The following is a 19,213-nucleotide window of genomic DNA, read 5'->3' on the forward strand; positions in this document are numbered from 1 at the left end:
TCACCCAGAAACTATTTGTCATGTGCCACCTTGGTCTCCCTGTCAGAGTTTCCCTGAACTACTCTGCCATATTTCTGAAAATGTGTCAATATGGTCTTCCTCCCATCAAAAATGCTTGGGGCTTCTCAAATTCACCTTAGGACTGCAGCTTTTAGCTTAGGGCTTCTAAATGTCAGTGTTTAAAACTTAATCAAACTTTGGAAAATGTATTTTTGTGGAAAGAGGTGGGCTTTAACAGGACCATTGTATAGGGTTGTGTAGGTTGAACAACCCTACCAGGCAGCTCTGGTCTTTACAGATGGATAGAAATGACACCAAATTCTGGCTCTGCAGTTCCTAGCTGAGGAATGTTAAGCCTGGTATATAACCTTATGAAGATTTGGCTCCTCGTCAAAAAATGAGAATACTTAAGACCTGACTTGTAGAGTTGCTGCAAGAATTAGAGATAAGATTCATGAAGTGTCTAGTATAGTGTCTGGCCCTTGGCATATGCTTGATAACTGGTGGATGCCATTTTAATTATTAGATAAAACTTTTCTTTGGAATTCGGGAATTCTCCCACTCCATCTCCTCTTCCAAATGCTTTGTCATTCTGTGTTGCAGCCCCTAGTCTGGTTTCACACCCACATCTCATCTTTCTGGATGACATGCTATGCTGTCTTCAGTGTTTTTGTTTTCTCTGCTATCAAAATTGCCTAATCTGGGTTGAATTACTTTAAGGATGAGTTTTCTGATTTTAGATATAAAATTTTCCTTAAAAAGGTAGTTCTGGGACTACAACAGATAGGATGAATTGGATCTTTGGTTGTTTCAAACTACAACATGCTGAGCTATGGGACAATGAAATGACCCTGTGATATTTTCTCAAGTATCCTCCTGTTAACTATTTTCTGCACATAGTAAGAGTAGAAGAATTGCATTGCTCCCACTTGTTGAGAAAAATCCCATAAAGATGTTTAAATAGCCAGAATGTATTGCACACCTTGGTGGCCTGCATTTTGACGGAACATGTATCGAGTGGTGATTGAGATTAGTTTCAGAATCTACTCCCTAACACACAAAGATGGAGTCACTCATTTCTTTCATGGTGTTGAGATAGTTTGTGGGTGAATGTACACGGATTCTTATTTCAGGTATATATGTTTGTTTTTTTTTTTTTTGCGGCATATGGGCCTCCCACTGTTGCGGCCTCTCCCGCCGCGGAGCATAGGCTCCGACGCACAGGCTCAGTGGCCATGGCTCACGGGCCCAGCTGCTCCGCGGCACGCAGGACCCTCCCGGACCGGGGCACGAACCTGCGTCCCCTGCACTGGCAGGCGGACTCCCAACCGCTGCGCCACCAGGGAAGCCCAGGTATATATGGTTTTAAACGGAGATCTGCAAGTCACATGGTGTGCTTCCATAGGTGTTCTTTTGATATAAATCATTAAACACTTTAAAGTCCTGGCAGTGGATTACTTGTTTTGCTAAGAATAACCTTAATCTTTGAGTTCTCACCAAATTCAGGCTTAATCATTATGCAACCAAATATTCCATACCACCTGTTGGTGTTGTTTATAAGGGAATGAAAGTAGGCACATATAAATTTGAAGCAAAGTAAGTTATGTAGAGAATCCTTGAGGCTTCCAGGTAAGGCAAAAAACAAATTTCATAGAGGGGAGGCTCAGTAATTTTTGTTGTGTTGGATGGGATTAAAACAAGGCTTCACAGATTACCAGCATCTCAGCTTGGTGCTAAAGAGTAAAGTTTTCATGATGATGAAGAATTTTTACTTTTCTCTAAGTCTTATTGCAGGATTTGGGGAATACTGATGTAAACGGGGAAATGTGTTGAGTAAATTTCTGAGAAGGTTGCTAGAAAATAACTGCATAACTACAAGAGAATATTTAATGTAAACAACTAAAATTATTATTCTGCTACACCCTGTTTTGGGAACCTAAAGGCTGGCTGGTGATAGTTATAGGAGTGAAATAAACAGGAAGAAATTGAAGTCAACCACAACACCTGCCTCCCCCAGTCAACATCATGGTGAGATTTGATTCTACTGGCACCCCTGCTACTAAGTCCAAGTCGCCATCATCTCCTTCCTGGACTATTGCAACAGCTTCCTAACTTGTCCATCTACTTCTGTTGCATTTTTCCAAATTATCACATGATAACCAGAGTAATTTCCTAAAAACAGAAATCAGATCATGCCACTCTCATCCTTAAAACTTCTCAATAGCTTCCTATTGAATTTAGAGTAAAATCCAAGCTTCTTCCCATGTCCTACAAGATTCTGCCTTTTCTGGCTTCTGAAACTCTTTCAGTCTGGTCAATACTTCTTACTAAGCGTGCTCCAGACCCTCGACCTACTTCATAGTGCTTTCCCACTCAGCCTCTGTCCTATGCCTTCTCCCACTCTTCACTGGGTATTTTCCTCATCTTTCAGGTCGCAGTTTAAAGATAACCTTCTCCGGGAAGCCCTTCCTGATTATCCCATCTTTCTCTGGTGTTCTCTATCACAGCATCTGTCTTTCTCTCAGCCTTTGTCACTGTTTGTAATTATATGCTGATGTGTTTATTGTGCCTCTCCCTCACCAGGGTGTAAGCTCCATAGAGTACATAGACCATGTCTCTTTTATTCATCACTCATTACTCAACCTTTAGAACATGCTGGGAACATAGTAGGTGCTTAGAAAATAGTTGTCGAGTGAGTGGGACAAACAGTGACTACAATAACAAACATCTCTTAGGCCCTTATTTTGCATTAGACACCTGTCCTACCATGATCCTAACATTTCATCCTTACAAGAAACTTATAAAATAGGTACTAACATCCCTAGTTTGCGGATGAAGAACCCAAGGTTTAGAGAGTTTAAATAACTTGTCCAAAGTTTCACAGCTAATAGATGATGAAGCTAGGACTCCACCTTAATTCAAACTTAAAGTTCATGCTGTTAACCACCATGCTATATTGATGTCTATCCATTTATCCTGCAAGCAGTTAGTAAGGATATAAAGTGAATAAAACTACTAGGAAATAAGGAGCAATGGTTGTAGTAGTGCTTTGTTTCAAATTTATAAACGACTTGGCATTTGAAACATACGTATGGATGAAATTACCAGATGATGTTTGTAAGGCAGCCTGGAATCCAGCACAGTATTGCAATGCACTGTCCAGAAGGATTATAGGGTAGAGAGAATTGAGAGCGCACAGTGATTGACAGAAGCAGGCTCTGCCATGAGGAACGTGATGGATGAGACTTGGAGAAGCCTGTGACTGAGCTTGTTCTTCTACTAGAGAGGAGACAATGGCTATCTTAACAAATGACAAGGCTGCTTCTAGTGTGATAGGAGTAGAGCTGAAATCAGGTTTTCAATCTACTTTTGAGGAAACAAATGGCAATGTTTACCTTATAAATGTTGGTAGCCTCCATGCAGGAAATGTCCCTTCAGGCCATTTGCAAATGTTCGGTAGATCCATGTTGTTATGGCGATGCAGTGGAGCAGCTGTAGACGGAGATTTGTAAAGGAAAAACAGATCTAAGTCTTAATGCTTACAGCCCGTCATATCAGTCGATTTTATTTCTCTTTGAAAACATGGAGGGAGTTAGAAAATGTAAGTTAGAAAATGTGAAACCATTGGAGTTAGAAAATGTAAGTTAGAAAATGTGAAACCATTGAGAGATTGTTCTAGCCTTTGGATATCCATCAGGTCGAATATTCTAATACACAATCACATTAAAGCATGAAGGTCCCTTCTAAGTTTATCAGTATTAAAGCAGCAACTTTAGAGGTTTTTTTTTTTTTTTTAAAGAAAAGAATCACAGACATTAAACAGGAGGAAGTTTTGCTTGAGCAAAAGGTCAAGATGCTTAAAATTATACTTTTCCATGTATCTCTAAAAATCTCAGAAAAAAATATTACTGTTTTTGTGAATCATTTGATTATTTGCTTTTAAATTCCAGTTATTACATTTAGGCTGAGTAATGCTTTCTACAAAAGTACATTTCAATTAAAATTTTTTTAATACCTCCAGTTGGGTGTCTGTAGACAGAAATAGGACGTTTCAGACACTGATTGGACTGATTAATGGTGCTCATCAGGAAGAACCAAGGGATCGTAATTAAACACCAAACCTACATGGTCTGTTGGTTTTATGTTGTATAAATTATGCATGTCTTTGACATTTATATTTCACAGAAAAATTACAGTGCTGTTTCCTTGATGCATTTTCTACATAAAGAATATTATATGTGTTTGAATATGAATTTTCAGTCCCTGATGTATTACCTTTTTTTTTAATAAGCAAAAATTTCAAACAAAGATTCAATAGCTTCACCTTGAGGATGCAGGAGGCTCTACTTCTGCTTGTTCTGTACTGTTGCCTCTTACAAAATAGTCAACTATTGAAGGTAAGAATCAATCTAGACACTGTTGCCTTTTGAGTCAATTGTTCCTAGACTTGTATATATCACAGAACACAGGAAGAAACCCCAAAGTCAGATGAAAATAGTTTCTGGGGTGCAATAGAGTTGCTACCTTTCTACTTTTCAAGGTAAAGGCATTGAAAATAAAACCGACTATCATCACTATTATTCACAAAAAACTAGTAAGGACATAATTATAAAATTCAAAATCAAATGAATTTATTAACAATTCTCTACATTGTCCCATTTTTCTTGCCTTACCTCGAAGCACTAAAATTTATTATTCACAGCATGGCACGAACCTGTGGACCACCTTTTGGAAATGATTTGCTTCATGGGTCATTAACTTCTATTTCCTAGGTAGTATTTGCACATTGTTGGCAATTGGTCATACCACGGCCATAGTACTGTATACCTAGCCTCTCAGGATAGGGGTTCTAGGCTAGCTATTAAGAAAAACACAAGGCTTATCTCTTAGTCTCTTATTATACACCCCTCCTGCTTGCTGACCAGGCCACAGCAGCCTTCTTTCAGCTCTAAGAATGTACAAGTCCTCTCCTGCTTCAGGCTCATGCTGCTGTTCCTCTGTCCATACCCATCTCTCCAGCATTCTTCACCTGGTTAATACCTCCTTATCTTTTTCAGACTCAGTTTAGATGTTTATCAGAGAAACTATCCTAGACCACGCATCTCTTTTTTTTTAATAAATTTTATTTATTTGTTTAATTTATTTATTTTTGGCTGTATTGGGTCTTTGTTGCTGCACGCGGCTTTCTCTAGTTGCAGTGAGTGGGGGCTACGCTTCGTTGCGGCGCGTGGGCTTCTTATTGCGGTAGCCACCGCAATGCTCTAGGTGCATGGGCTTCAGTAGTTGTGGCACACGGGCTCACTAGTTGTGGCTCACGGGCTGTAGAGCGCAGGCTCAGTAGTTGTTGCGCACGGGCTTAGTTGCTCCGCAGCATGTGGGATCGTCCCGCACCAGGGCTGCAACCTGTGTGCCCTGCATTGGCAGGCAGATTCTTAACCACTGAGTCACCAGGGAAGCCCAGCCATGCATTTCAATAAGGTGTCCTTGTTAGGCTTTCTTACTAAGGCTGTAGCTTTCCTCTGATGAACTTAATATAGTACAGTTAATAGGCTATAAGATCTCAGAAAGTGCAGTGCAGGGATATGCTTATCGTTGTATCCTTGCCACCCATCATATGCTTGTCACATAGCTGATGCTCCATCAACAGTTGATGAATGATTAATAATTAAACAAAATATAATAACAATATTACCATTTATTGAGTGCAGACTTTGTTTCTGGTACTTTATATGTAATAATTGTCTCTAATTTCACAATAAACTTGGGAGGTCCTTTCTATGCTTGCTGTGTGAAAGAAGAAACTGAGGTCACAGATTTTTTAAAAATTTAATTTCTTTTTTTATACAGCAGGTTCTTATTAGTCATCCATTTTATACACATCAGTGTATACATGTCAATCCCAGTCTCCCAATTCATCCCAACACCCCCCCCCCCACTGCTTACCCCCTGTGGTGTCCATACATTTGTTCTCTACTTCTGGGTCAATTTCTGCTCTGAAAACTGGTTCATCTGTACTATTTCCTAGGTTCCACATATATGCATTAATATACAATATTTGTTTTTCTCTTTCTCACTTACTTCACTCTGTATGACAGTCTCAAGATGCATCCACATCTCTACAAATGACCCAATTTCGTTCCTTTTTATGGCTGACTAACATTCCATTGTATATATGTACCACATCTTCTTTATCCATTCTTCTGTCAATGAGTATTTAGGTTGCTTCCATGACTTGGCTATTGTAAATAGTGCTTCAATGAACACTGGGGTGCATGTGTCTTTTTGAATTATGGTTTTCTCTGGGTATATGCCCAGTAGTGGGATTGCTGGGTCATATGGTAATTCTATTTTTCATTTTTTAAGGAACCTCCATACTGTTCTCCATAGTGGCTGTATCAATTTACATTCCTACCAACAGTGCAAGAGGGTTCCCTTTTCTCCATACCCTCTCCAGCATTTGATGTTTGTAGATTTTCTGATGATACCCATTCTAACCGGTGTGAGGTGATACCTCAGTGTGGTTTTGATTTGCATTCCTCTAACAATTAGTGATGTTGAGCAGCTTTTCATGTGCTTCTTGGCCATCTGTATGTCTTCTTTGGAGAAATGTCTATTTAGGTCTTCTGCCCATTTTTGGATTGGGTTGTTTGTTTTTCTGTTATTGAGCTGCATGAGCTGTTTATATATTTTGGAGATTAATCCATTGTCCGTTGATTCGTTTGCAAATATTTTCTCCCATTCTGTGGATTGTCTTTTCGTCTTGTTCATGGTTTCCTTTGCTGTGCAAAAGCTTTTAAGTTTCATTAGGTCCCATCTGTTTATTTTTGTTTTTATTTCCATTTCTCTAGGAGGTGGGTCAAAAAATATCTTGCTGTGATTTATGTCAAAGAGTGTTCTTCCTATGCTTTCCTCTAAGAGTTTTATAGTGCCCAGTCTTACATTTAGGTCTCTAATCCATTTTGAGTTTATTTTTGTGTACAGTGTTAGGGAGTGGTCTAATTTCATTCTTTTACATGTAGCTGTCCAGTTTTCCCAGCACCTCTTATTGAAGAGACTGTCTTTTCTCCATTGTATATCCTTGCCTCCTTTGTTATAGATTAGTTGACCATAGTGCGTGGGTTTATCTCTGGGCTTTCTATCCTGTTCCATTGATCTATATTTCTGTTTTTGTGCCAGTACCATATTGTCTTGATTACTATAGCTTTGTAGTATAGTCTGAAGTCAGGGAGTCTGATTCCTCCAGCTCCATTTTTTTCCCTCAAGACTCTTTGGCTATTCAGGATCTTTTGTGTCTCCATACAAATTTTAAGATTTTTTGTTCTAGTTCTGTAAAAAATGCCAGTGGTAATTTGATAGGGATTGCACTGAATATGTAGATTGCTTTGGGTATCATTTTCACAATATTGATTCTTCCAATCCAAGAACATGGTATATCTCTCCATCTGTTTGTGTCACCTTTAATTTCTTTCATCAGTGTCTTATAGTTTTCTGCATACAGGTCTTTTGTCTCCCTATGTAGGTTTATTCCTAGGTATTTTATTCTTTTGTTGCAATGGTAAATGGGAGTGTTTCCTTAATTTCTCTTTCAGATTTTTCATCATTAGTGTATAGGAATGCAAGAGATTTCTGTGCATTAATTTTGTATCCTAAAACTTTACAAAATTCATTGATTAGCTCTAGTAGTTTTCTGGTGGCATCTTTAGTATTCTCCATGAACAGTATCATGTCATCTGCAAACAGTGACAGTTTTACTGCTTCTTTCCAATATGTTTTCCTTTTATTTCTTTTTCTCCTCTGATTGCTGTGGCTAGGACTTCCAAAACTATGTTGAATAATAGTGGTGATAGTGGACATCCTTGTCTTGTTACTGATCTTAGAGGAGATGCTTTCAGTTTTTCACTGTTAAGAATGATGTTTGCTGTGGGTTTGTCATATATGGCCTTTATTATGTTGAGGTAGGCTCCCTCTATGCCCACTTTCTGGAGACTGTTTACCATAAATGGGTGTTGAATTTTGTCAAAAGCTTTTTCTGCATCTATTGAGATGATCATATGGTTTGTATTCTTCAAGTTGTTAATATGGTGTATCATATTGATTGATTTGTGTGTAGTGAAGAATCATTGCATCCCTGGGATAAATCCCACTTGATCATGGTGTATGATGCTTCTAACGTGTTGTTGGATTCTGTTTGCTAGTATTTTGTTGAGGATTTTTGCATGTATATTCATCCGTGATATTGGTCTGGAATTTTCTATTTTTGCAGTATCATTGTCTGGTTTTGGTATCAGGGTGATGGTGGCCTCATAGAATGAGTTTTGGGAGTTTTCCTTCCTCTGCAATTTTTTGGAAGAGTTTGAGAAGGATGGGTGTTAGCTCTTCTCTAAATGTTTGATAGAATTCACCTGTGAAGCCATCTGGTCCTGAACTTTTGTTTGTTGGAAGTTTTTTTTTTTTTTTTTCTCGGTACGCGGGCCTCTCACTGTTGTGGCCTCTCCCGTTGCGGAGCACAGGCTCCAAACATGCAGACTAAGTGGCCATGGCTCACGAGCCCAGCTACTCTGCGGCATGTGGGATCTTCCCGGACCAGGGCACGAACCCGTGTCCCCTGCATCGGCAGGCGGACTCTCAACCACTGCGCCACCAGGGAAGCCCTGTTGGAATATTTTTAATCACAGTTTCAATTTCATTACTTGTGATTGGTCTGTTCATATTTTCTATTTCTTCCTGGTTCAGTCTTGGAAGGTTATAACTTTCTAAGAATTTGTCCATTTCTTCTAGGTTGTCAATTTTATTGGCATAGAGTTTCTTGTAGTAGTCTCTTAGGATGCTTTGTATTTCTGCAGTGTCTGTTGTAACTTCTTCTTTTTCTTTTCTAACTGTATTGATTTGAGTCCTCTCCCTCTTTTTCTTGATGAGTCTGGCTAATGATTTATCTATTTTGTTTATCTTCTCAAAGAACCAGTTTTAGTATTATTGATCCTTGCTCTTGTTTTCCTTGTTTCTATTTCATTTATTTCTGCTCTGATCTTGATGATTTATTTCCTTCTGCTAACTTTGGGTTTTGTTTGTTCTTCTTTCTATAGTTCCTTTAGGTATAAGGTTAGATTTTTTATTTGAAATTTTTCTTGTTTCTTGAGGTAGGTTGTATAGCTATAAACTTCCCTCTTAGAACTGCTTTTGCTGCATATCATAGGTTTTGGATCATCGTGTTTTCATTGTCATTTGTCTCCAGGTATTTTTTGATTTCCACTTCGATTTCTTTAGTGATCTCTTGTTTATTTAGTAATGTATTGTTTTGTCTCCATGTGTTTGTGTTTGTTATGGTTATTCCCCTGTAATTCATTTCTAATCTCATAATGTTGTGGTCAGAAAAATGCTTGATATGATTTCAATATTCTTAAATTTACTGAGGCTTGATTTGTGACCCAAGATATGATCTATCCTGGAGAATATTCTGTGCACACTTGAGAAGAAAGTATAATATGCTGTTTTTGGATGGAATGTCCTATAAATATCAATTAAATCTATCTGGTCTCTTGTGTCATGTAAAGCTTGTGTTTCCTTAGTAATTTTCTATTTGGATGATCTGTCCATTGGTGTAAGTGAGGTGTTAAAGTCCCCCACTATTATTGTGTTACCGTCAATTTCCTCTTTTAGAGCTGTTAGCAGTTGCCTTATGTATTGAGGTGGTCCTACGTTGGGTGCATATATATTTATAATTGTTATATCTTCTTCTTGGATTGATCCCTTTATCATTATGGAGTGTCCTTCCTTGTCTCTTGTAACATTCTTTATTTTAAAGTCTATTTTGTCTGATATGAGAATTGTTACTCCAGCTTTCTTTCGGTTTCCATTTGCATGAAATATATTTTTCCATCCCCTTACTTTCTGTCTGTATGTGTCTCTAGGTCTGAAGCGGGTCTGTTGTATACAGCAAATATATGGGTCTTGTTTTTGTATCCATTCAGCCAATCGGTGTCTTTTGGTGGGAGCATTTAGTCCGTTTACATTTAAGGTAATTATCGATATGTTTGTTCCTATTCCCATTTTCTTAATTGTTTTGGGTTCGTTATTGTAGGTCTTTTCCTTCTCTTGTGTTTCTTGCCTAGAGAAGTTCCTTTAGCAGTTGTTGGAAAGCTGGTTTGGTGGTGCTGAACTCTCTCAGCTTTTGCTTGTCTTTAAAGGTTTTAATTTCTCCATCAAATCTGAATGAGATCCTTCCTGGGTAGAGTAATTTTGGCTGCAGGTTTTTCTCCTTCATCACTTTAAATATGTCCTGCCAGTCCCTTCTGGCTTGCAGAGTTTCTGCTGAAAGATCAGCTGTTAACCTTATGGGGATTCCCTTGTGTGTTATTTGTTGTTTTTCCGTTGCTGCTTTTAATATGTTTTCTTTGTATTTAATTTTTGACAATTTGATTAATATGTGTCTTGGCGTATTTCTCCTTGGATTTATCCTGTATGGGACTCTCTGTGCTTCCTGGACTTGATTAACTATTTTCTTTCCCATATTAGGGAAGTTTTCAACTATAATCTCTTCAAATATTTTCTGAGTCCCTTTCTTTTTCTCTTATTCTTCTTGAACCCCTATAATTCGAATGTTGGTGCGTTTAATGTTGTCCCAGAGGTCTCTGAGACTGTCCTCAGTTCTTTTCATTCTTTTTTCTTTATTGTGCTCTGCAGTAGTTATTTCCACTATTTTATCTTCCAGGTCACTTATCCGTTCTCCTGCCTCAGTTATTCTGCTATTGATCCCATCTAGAGTATTTTTAATTTCATTTATTGTGTTGTTCATCGTTGTTTGTTTCATCTTTAGTTCTTCTAGGTCCTTGTTAAATGTTTCTTGCATTTTGTCTATTCTATTTCCAAGATTTTGGATCATCTTTACTGTCATTATTCTGAATTCTTTTTCAGGTAGACTGCCTATTTCCTCTTCATTTGTTAGGTCTGGTGGGTTTTTATCTTGCTCCTTCATCTGCTGTGTGTTTTTCTGTCTTCTCATTTTGCTTATCTTACTGTGTTTAGGGTCTCCTTTTTGCAGGCTGCAGGTTCGTAGTTCCCGTTGTTTTTGGTGTCTGTCCCCAGTGGCTAAGGTTGGTTCAGTGGGTTGTGTAGGATTCCTGGTGGAGGGGACTAGTGCCTGTGTTTTGGTGGATGAGGCTGGATCTTGTCTTTCTGGTGGGCAGGTCCACGTCTGGTGGTGTGTTTTGGGGTGTCTGTGGACTTATGATTTTAGGCAGCCTCTCTGCTAATGGGTGGGGTTGTGTTCCTGTCTTGCTAGTTGTTTGGCATAGGATGTCCAGCACTGTAGCTTGCTGTTTGTTGAATGAAGCTGGGTGCTGGTGTTGAGATGGAGATCTCTGGGAGATTTTCGCCATTTGATATTATGTGGAGCTGGATGTTCTCTTCTGGACTGGTGTCCTGAAGTTGGCTCTCCCACCTCAGAGGCACAGCACTGACTCCTGGCTGCAGCACCAAGAGCCTTTCATTCACACGGCTCAGAGTAAAAGGGAGAAAAAGTAGAAAGAAAGAATTAGTAGAAGAAGAAAGAAAGAAAGGATAGAAAGAAAGAAAGGAGGGAGGGAGGAAGGAAGGAGGGAAGGAAGGAAAACAGAAAGAACGAAGATAAAGTAAAATAAAATAAAATAAGTTAAAATATAATAAAGTTATTAAAATAAAAAAATAATTATTAAGAAAAAAATTATTAAAAAAACGGATGGATAGAACCCTAGGACAAATGGTGGAAGCAAAACTATACACACAAAATCTCACACAGAAGCATACACATACACACAAAAAGAGCAAAAGGGGAAAAAATCATAAACCTCGCTCTCAAAGTCCACCTCCTTAATTTGGGATGATTCGTTGTCTATTCATGTATTCCACAGAGGCAGGGTACATCAAGTTGATTGTGGAGCTTTAATCCGCTGCTTCTGCGGCTGCTGGGAGAGATTTCCCTTTCTCTTCTTTGTTCTCACAGCTGCCGGGGCTCAGCTTTGGATTTGGCCCCATCTCTCCGTGTAGGTCGCCAGAGGGCGTCTGTTCTTCTCTCTGACAGGACTGGGTTAAAGGAGCCGCTGATTCGGGGGCTCTGGCTCACTCAGGCCGGTGGGGGGGCGGGGCACGTAGTGCGGGAGGAGCCTGCGGCGGCAGACGCCAGCGTGACGTTGCACCATCCTGAGGCGCGCCGTGCGTTTTCCCGGGGGGAGCTGTCCCTGGATCCCGAGACCCTGGCAGTGGCGGGCTGCACAGGTTCTCGGGAGGGGCGGTGTGGATGGTGACCTGTGGTCGCACAAAAGCTTTTTGTTGGCGGCAGCAGCAGCCTGAGCGTCTCATGCCCGTCTCTGGAGTCTGCGCTTTTAGCCGCGGCTCGCGCCTGTCTCTGGAGCTCCTTTAAGCAGCGCTCTTAATCCCGTCTCCTCGCGCACCAGGAAACAAAGGGAAGAAAAAGTCTCCTGCCTCTTTGGCAGATACAGACTTTTCCCCGGACTCCCTCCCGGCTAGCCGTGGCGCACTAACCCCCTGCAGGCTATATTCACGCCCCCATCCGGACCGAAGCCCGAGCCTCAGCTCCCAGCCTCAGCTCCCAGCCTCGCCCACCCCGGCGGGTGAGCAGACAAGCCTCTCGGACTGGTGAGTGCCGTTCGGCCCTGATTCTCTGTGCGGGAATCTCTCCGCTTTGCCCTCCGCACCCCTGTTGCTGTGCTCTCCTCCGCAGTCCCGAAGCTTCCCCCTCCGTCACCTGCAGTCTCCGCCCGTGAAGGGGCTTCCTAGTGTGTGGAAACCGTTCCTCCTTCACAGCTCCCTCCCACTGGTGCAGGTCCCGTCCCTATCCTTTTGTCTCTGTTTATTCCTTTTTCTTTTGCCCTACCCAGGTACGTGGGGGGTTTCTTGCCTTTTGGGAGGTCTGAGGTCTTCTGCCAGCGTTCAGTAGGTGTTCTGTAGGAGTTGTTCCACGTGTAGATGTATTTCTGGTGTATCTGTGGGGAGGAAGGTGATCTCCGCGTTTTACTCTTCCGCCATCTTCCTGGAAGCCTCTATTTTCTCTTTAAAATACTAACTTTCTCTTCTGAGTTTTCCTTTTTGTTTTCCTTCTGCACATATTGTGCACTTGGGCATTAGTATTAATGAACAACCCATTTTTCCAATTTAAGACTTTGAAGTTATTTGCAACTCCTTTTTCTTTTTTGCTTCTAATTAGAATCAGTTTCTGAAAATATTTCTCCACAGTGTTTCTTGCACATTCTTAGTTTTCTCTCTTTTAACCTAAGCCTTGTTGCCTCTTGCATGGAGAAGTGATAGGTTTCTACCTCTACTTGTCTGAAGTCATGCCCTACTTCTATTCACTTTACATATAGTTTTCAGAATAGCCTACTTTGAACACCAGTCTCTCTATATCATTGCTGTACTTGGTCTAATGTGTCCCGTTATTTCCTAGTCTAGTTTTTACATCTCTGGACTTATAACTTATTACCTTCTCTTCCTCCATAACTTCTTTCTCAATTTTCTGTCTAACCCAGAAGAATATACCTGATGGATACCCATTACTATATTCATCTTGGCAATTTTACCTCAGTGCTTTTGTCTGACATTTTCTATATGGAATGTTCTCCCCAATAATTCATGTCTTTCATTAATGGTTTTCTCAGAAATCATCTCCCCAGGGAAACTTAATGGATAATACCATCGATACTACTCTTAACCTTCTCAGCAGTTATTTGGGGTATATTATTATTATTACTTTGATCCAAGCATGGTGCTAAATGGTCTATATGAATTATTTAATATAATTTTCTTGCCAGTACATTAGATAGTATCATTCATATCTTTTAGACAAAGTTTCAGTGAGGTTGAAACCCACTGAATCTTTTATAACTAGTGAAAGTGGTCATGATTTAAAAAAACTCACTTCAGCTATAATTTACATAAAATAAAATGCACCAATTTTAACAGTATGGTTTGATGAGCTTTGGCATATGTGTGTGTATATTCCCTATAATCATCACTCCAAACAATATATAGAATATTTTTATAGCCTCAAATGCTTTTCTCATACTGCTTTGAATCCAATTCTCCATCTCCAGGCTCATGATCTGATTTCTGTCACTATTGGTTAGTTTTGCTTTTTCTAGAACTGCATGTAAATGGAACCATGCAGTATATTCACTTCAGTTTTTGGCTTCTTTTGCTCAGTGTTATGGTTTTAAGATTCATTCATTTTGTGTATGCATTAGTAGTTTTTTCCTTTTAATGATGAGTAACGTTCCATTATATGACATGCCACAATTTCTTTACTCATTCACCTGTTGAATGCTTTTGTTTCCATTTTTGATTATTTTTTAAAATTTGACTTTTATTGGAGTATAGTTGATTTACAATGTTGTGTTAGTTTCAGGTGTTCAGCAAAGTGATTCAGTTATACATTTATTCATTCTTTTTCAGATTCTTTTCTGATATAGGTTATCATAGAACATTGAGTAGAGTTCCCTGTGCTATATGGTAGGTCCTTGTTGGTTATCTATCTTATATATAGTAGTGTGAGTATGTGCATCCCAAGCTCCTGATTTATCCCCCCTTCACATTTCCCCTTTGGTAACCATACCTTTGTTTTCTATATCTGTAAGTCTGTTTCTGTTTTGTATATGTGTTCATTTGTATCATTTTTTAAAATTAGATGCCATATATGAGTGATACCATGTGGTATTTGTCTTTCTCTGACTTACTTCACTTAGTATGATAATTTCTAGGTCCATCCATGTTGGTGCAAATGGCCTTATTTCATTATTTTTTATGGCTAATATTCCATTGTATATATGTATACCACATCTTCTTTATCCATTCCTCTGTCGATGGACATTTAGGCTACTTCCATGTCTTGGCTATTGTAAGTAGTGCTGAAATGAATATTGGCGTGCATGTATCTTTTTGGATTATGGTTTTCTCTGGATACATGCCCAGGAGTGGGATTGCTGGATCATATGGTAGCTCTATTTTTAGTTTTTTAAGGAACCTCCATACTGTTCTTATAGTTGTTGTACCAATTTACATTCCCACCAACAGTGTAGAAGGATTCCCTTTTCTCCACACCCTCTCCAGCATTTATTGTTTGTAGACTTTTTGATGATGGCTATTCTGACCGGTGTGAGGTAACACCACATTGTAGTTTTGATTTGCATTTCTCTGATAATTAGTGATGTTCAGCATCTTTTCATGTGCTTTTGGGCTACCTGTATGTCTTCTTTGGAGGAATGTTTGTTTAGATCTTATGCCGATATTTTTGATTTTTTTTTTTTTTTTGACATAGAGCTGCATGAGCCGTTTTTATACTTTGGGGATTAATTGCTTGTTGGTTGCATTGTTTGCAAATATTTTCTCCCATTCTGAGGGTTGTCTTTTCATCTTGTTTATGCTTTCCTTTGCTGTGCAGAAGCTTTTAAGTTTAATTAGGTCCCATTTGTTTATTTTTATTTTCGTTACTCTAGGAGGTGTATCAAAAAAGATATTCCTGTGATTTATGTCAAAGAGTGTTTTGCCTATATTTTCCTCTACGAGTTTTATAGTATCCAGTCTTACATTTAGGTCTTTAAGCAATTTTGAGTTTATCTTTGTGTATGGTGTTAGAGAACGTTCTAATTTAATTCTTTTACATGTAGTTGTCCAGTTTTCCCAGCACCACTTATTGAAGAGACTGTCTTTTCTCCATTGTATATTCTTGCTTCTTTTGTTGTAGATTAATTGACCATAGGTGTGTGGGTTTATTTCTATGGTTTCTATCCTGCTCCACTGATCTTTATTTCTGTTTTTGTGCCAGTACCATACTGTTTTTATTACCATAGCTGTGTAGTATAGTCTGAAGCCAGGGTGTCTGATTCCTCCAGCTCCATTTTTATTCCTCAGAATTGCTTTGACTATTTGGGGTCTTTTGTGTTTCCATATAAATTTACAGATTTGTTGTTCTAGTTGTGTGAAAAATGCCAGTGGTAATTTGATAGGGATTGCATTGAACCTGTAGATTGCTTTGGGTAGTATAGTCATTTTGACAATATTGATTCTTCCTATCCAAGAGCATGGTATACCTTTCTGTCTATTTGTGTCATCTTTGATTTCTTTCATCAGTGTCTTATAGTTTTCAGAGTACCAGTCTTTTGTCTCCTTAGGTAGATTTATTCCTAAATATTTTATTCTTTTTGATGTGATGGTAAATTGGATTGTTTCCTTAATTTCTCCTTCTGATCTTTCGTTGTTAGTGTATAGGAATGCAAGAGATTTCTGTGTATTAATTTTGTATCCTGCAACTACTGAATTCATTGATGAGCTCTAGTAGTTTTCTGGTAGCATCTTTAGGATTTTCTATGTATAGTATCATGTCATCTGCAAACAGTGACAGTTTTACTTCTTCTTTACCATTTTGGATTTCTTTTATTTCTTTTTCTTCTCTGACTGCCATGGCTAGGACTTCCAAAACTATGTTAAGTAAAAGTGGTGACAGTGAACATCCTTGTCTTGTTCCTGGTCTTAGAGGGGATGCTTTCAACTTTTTACCATTGAGAATGATGTTTGCTATGGGTTTGTCATATATGGCCTCATTTTTGACTATTTTGAACATAGCTGCTATGAAAATTTTTATTGAAGTATTTGTGTTTACATATATTTTTCTCTTGGGGAAATATCTAGGAGTAGAAACGCTTGGTCATATGATAAGTATACATTGAACTCAATAAGAAACTGCCAAACTACTTTCCAAAGTGTTTACAGTATACTATTTCACATTTCCACCAACAACATACCAAAGTTGTAGTTGTTCCACATCCTTGTCAACACTTGGTATTGCCAGTCTTTTAAATTTTAGCCATCATGTAGTGGGTATGTTGTGATATCTCATTATAGTTTTATTTTTCATTTTCCTGCTGTCTAGTGATGTGGAGAATTTTTTATATGCTTCTTGACCATTTCTATATCTTGTTTTTAGAAGTTTCTGTTTAAATATTTGGCTCGTTAAAAAAACTAAGTTGTTTGACTTCATATTGAGCTGGAAGAGTTCTTTATATATTCTGGTACAAGTACTTTGTAAGATATATCAATTATGAATATTTTCTCCCAGACTGTGGCTTACCTTTTAATTTTCTCAATGATATTTTCCAAAGAGCAAAAACTTTAATTTGTTGAAATCTAATTTATTTATTTTCTTCTTATAGGTAGTGTTTTTTGTGTCCGGCCTAAGAAAAATTTGCCTTCACCAATGTCATGAAGAGGTCTGGTAAGTTGTGTCTTTCAAGACATTTGTTGATTTCATCTAAGTTTTCAGGTTTATTGGCCTAAGGTTGCTGAAAATACATCTTTAATATCATTAAAAACTGTGAAGGGCTAAGCTTGTACTCTACTTGTAAGTTAATGAGTTGCCTGCTACAGCTGCATGGATGCTGGCAGAAGACACAAGACCCTTGGGTCAGAGATGAAGGATAGTTTATTAGTTATAGCAGTAGCAGTAATTAGAGTATTAATACTTCTTTACCAGTTTCTAAAATCTAGTTCCCATAGGGTGACGTAAAGAAGGCTGGATGACACTTGCACATGCAATGTGTTGTATTACAGGAATCAAACACCAGTTTTAGGAAATCCAAACATTTTTTCTTGAGTGGTAATCATACCTGCCCTTTGTTCCAGAGGGAATCACTATCTGTATCTTCCAAGGCTGCAAGAAATCCCTAACCGTAACCCTGACCCTAACCAATCCTAACCCATCATTAGAGAGTTCATTAATTAGCCTAAAAGGTGCCAATTTAATATATTTAGTAAGTACTAATATAGCCCTTATTAGTTGCCAGACACTGATTTTAGCACTTTGTAAACATGAACTCATTTATTTCTCATAATGACCTTCAAGGTAGGCATATTTAGCATCCCTATTTTATAGATGAAGGAAAAGAGGCACAGAGAACTTAAATAACTTGCTCAAGGTTATGTGGCTAGCAAGTGGCACAGCCAGATTTGAGCCCAGGCGGTCTGACTCCAGAGCCTACATCCTCTAAGACTATACTGTGCTGCATCTGTTAGAAGTAAATTTTTGTTGGCGAAATAAGCAGTATTTAAGATATGTTTGTTGACTAGAAATGATACGCAGATACCTCTATAAATGTTACATAAGAATATTATATCATAATATTATATATTAATAAGAATTAGGAAGCCCATCAACCTAAAACTCTTTAAAAAAGCACTCAGTCCATTTAGTTCAGCACTCTACCACTTAAGGGAAGATTCTGTTGTCTGCTCCAAGTAGAAGATTAGCTGATTCTGTTGCTAAAATATTTTCATGTCTGTAATGCTTGTGAGATACATGTGTGAATGTCTAAAGGACTTCCACCAAGCTCCAAGATTGTATGGCATTTTTAGTGCCTACTTACTAATAAATATTTGTATTTGTTACAATATTTGGCCCAAGATTTACTTTCATTATAGTATCCTACCTGTTAACAAGGCTGTAGGTAGAGCTCTCATCTACTATTAATTTCCAAATATTATAGACATCTACCATAAAGAACCAGAGAATTCTGAAAGTCTTAACAGGCTTAGATCAGTTAGCAATGCCAGGTTTGTCTGACTCCAATGACTTATGCTCTTGTACAGATTATAACTAGGTTATAATACTTTATTCTGTACTTCTTTAGAAAAAGACAATTCATTTATTTTGTTTTTGAAAGGGCAATACACACACGGTAAAAAGTTCAAACTGTACAAATGGCTAAGCATGAAATGAAGGTGCCCCAACCATGCCTATCTTTCAGTCCGCCTCTGCAGAAGAAACCACTGTCTTTATGTATTCTTCCAGAATTATTCTGTGAGCACGTTAGCATATATTCTTGATCTATTTCTTAATTGTTCTTTATGTGTCATTTCATGTCCCCAAATACATTTTGTGTTCATTAATGGAAGACTATTAAAATTTTTTTTCCACACTGCTCAATGTACTTTAGCAAAAAAAAAAAAAAAAAAAAAGCATATTGCTGTTTTCTATTTGGGTAAAATGAATAATCAAGAGAAAAGAGAGTTGGATTAAATTAAGGATTATATTCTGGTGTCCAAGTAGCTGAAAACTTCAGACTGATAAGTGAAATACACACACACACTCACACATACTAGAATGGTTAACTTTGAATAAGAAGGACATCAATTTATACATTATGACTATAGACCAAATATCCCCAAACTTCAGTGT

The 19,213-nt window shown here is 38.3% G+C and overlaps 1 long non-coding RNA gene across 1 annotated transcript in view; it reads left to right on the top strand.

Moving 5' to 3' along the window:
- The first annotated feature begins 12,349 nt into the window (after positions 1-12,349).
- The window catches only part of LOC307194672, a 68,606-nt gene continuing 61,742 nt past the window's right edge, over positions 12,350-19,213 (top strand). Inside the window, exons 1-2 of the long non-coding RNA XR_013830605.1 lie at positions 12,350-12,630; positions 17,193-17,254. This is a non-coding gene — a long non-coding RNA (uncharacterized lncRNA). The remainder of the gene's footprint in view (positions 12,631-17,192; positions 17,255-19,213) is intronic.

This window comes from Stenella coeruleoalba, assembly GCF_951394435.1.
Source record: "Stenella coeruleoalba genome assembly, chromosome: 11".
NCBI lineage: Eukaryota > Metazoa > Chordata > Mammalia > Artiodactyla > Delphinidae > Stenella > Stenella coeruleoalba.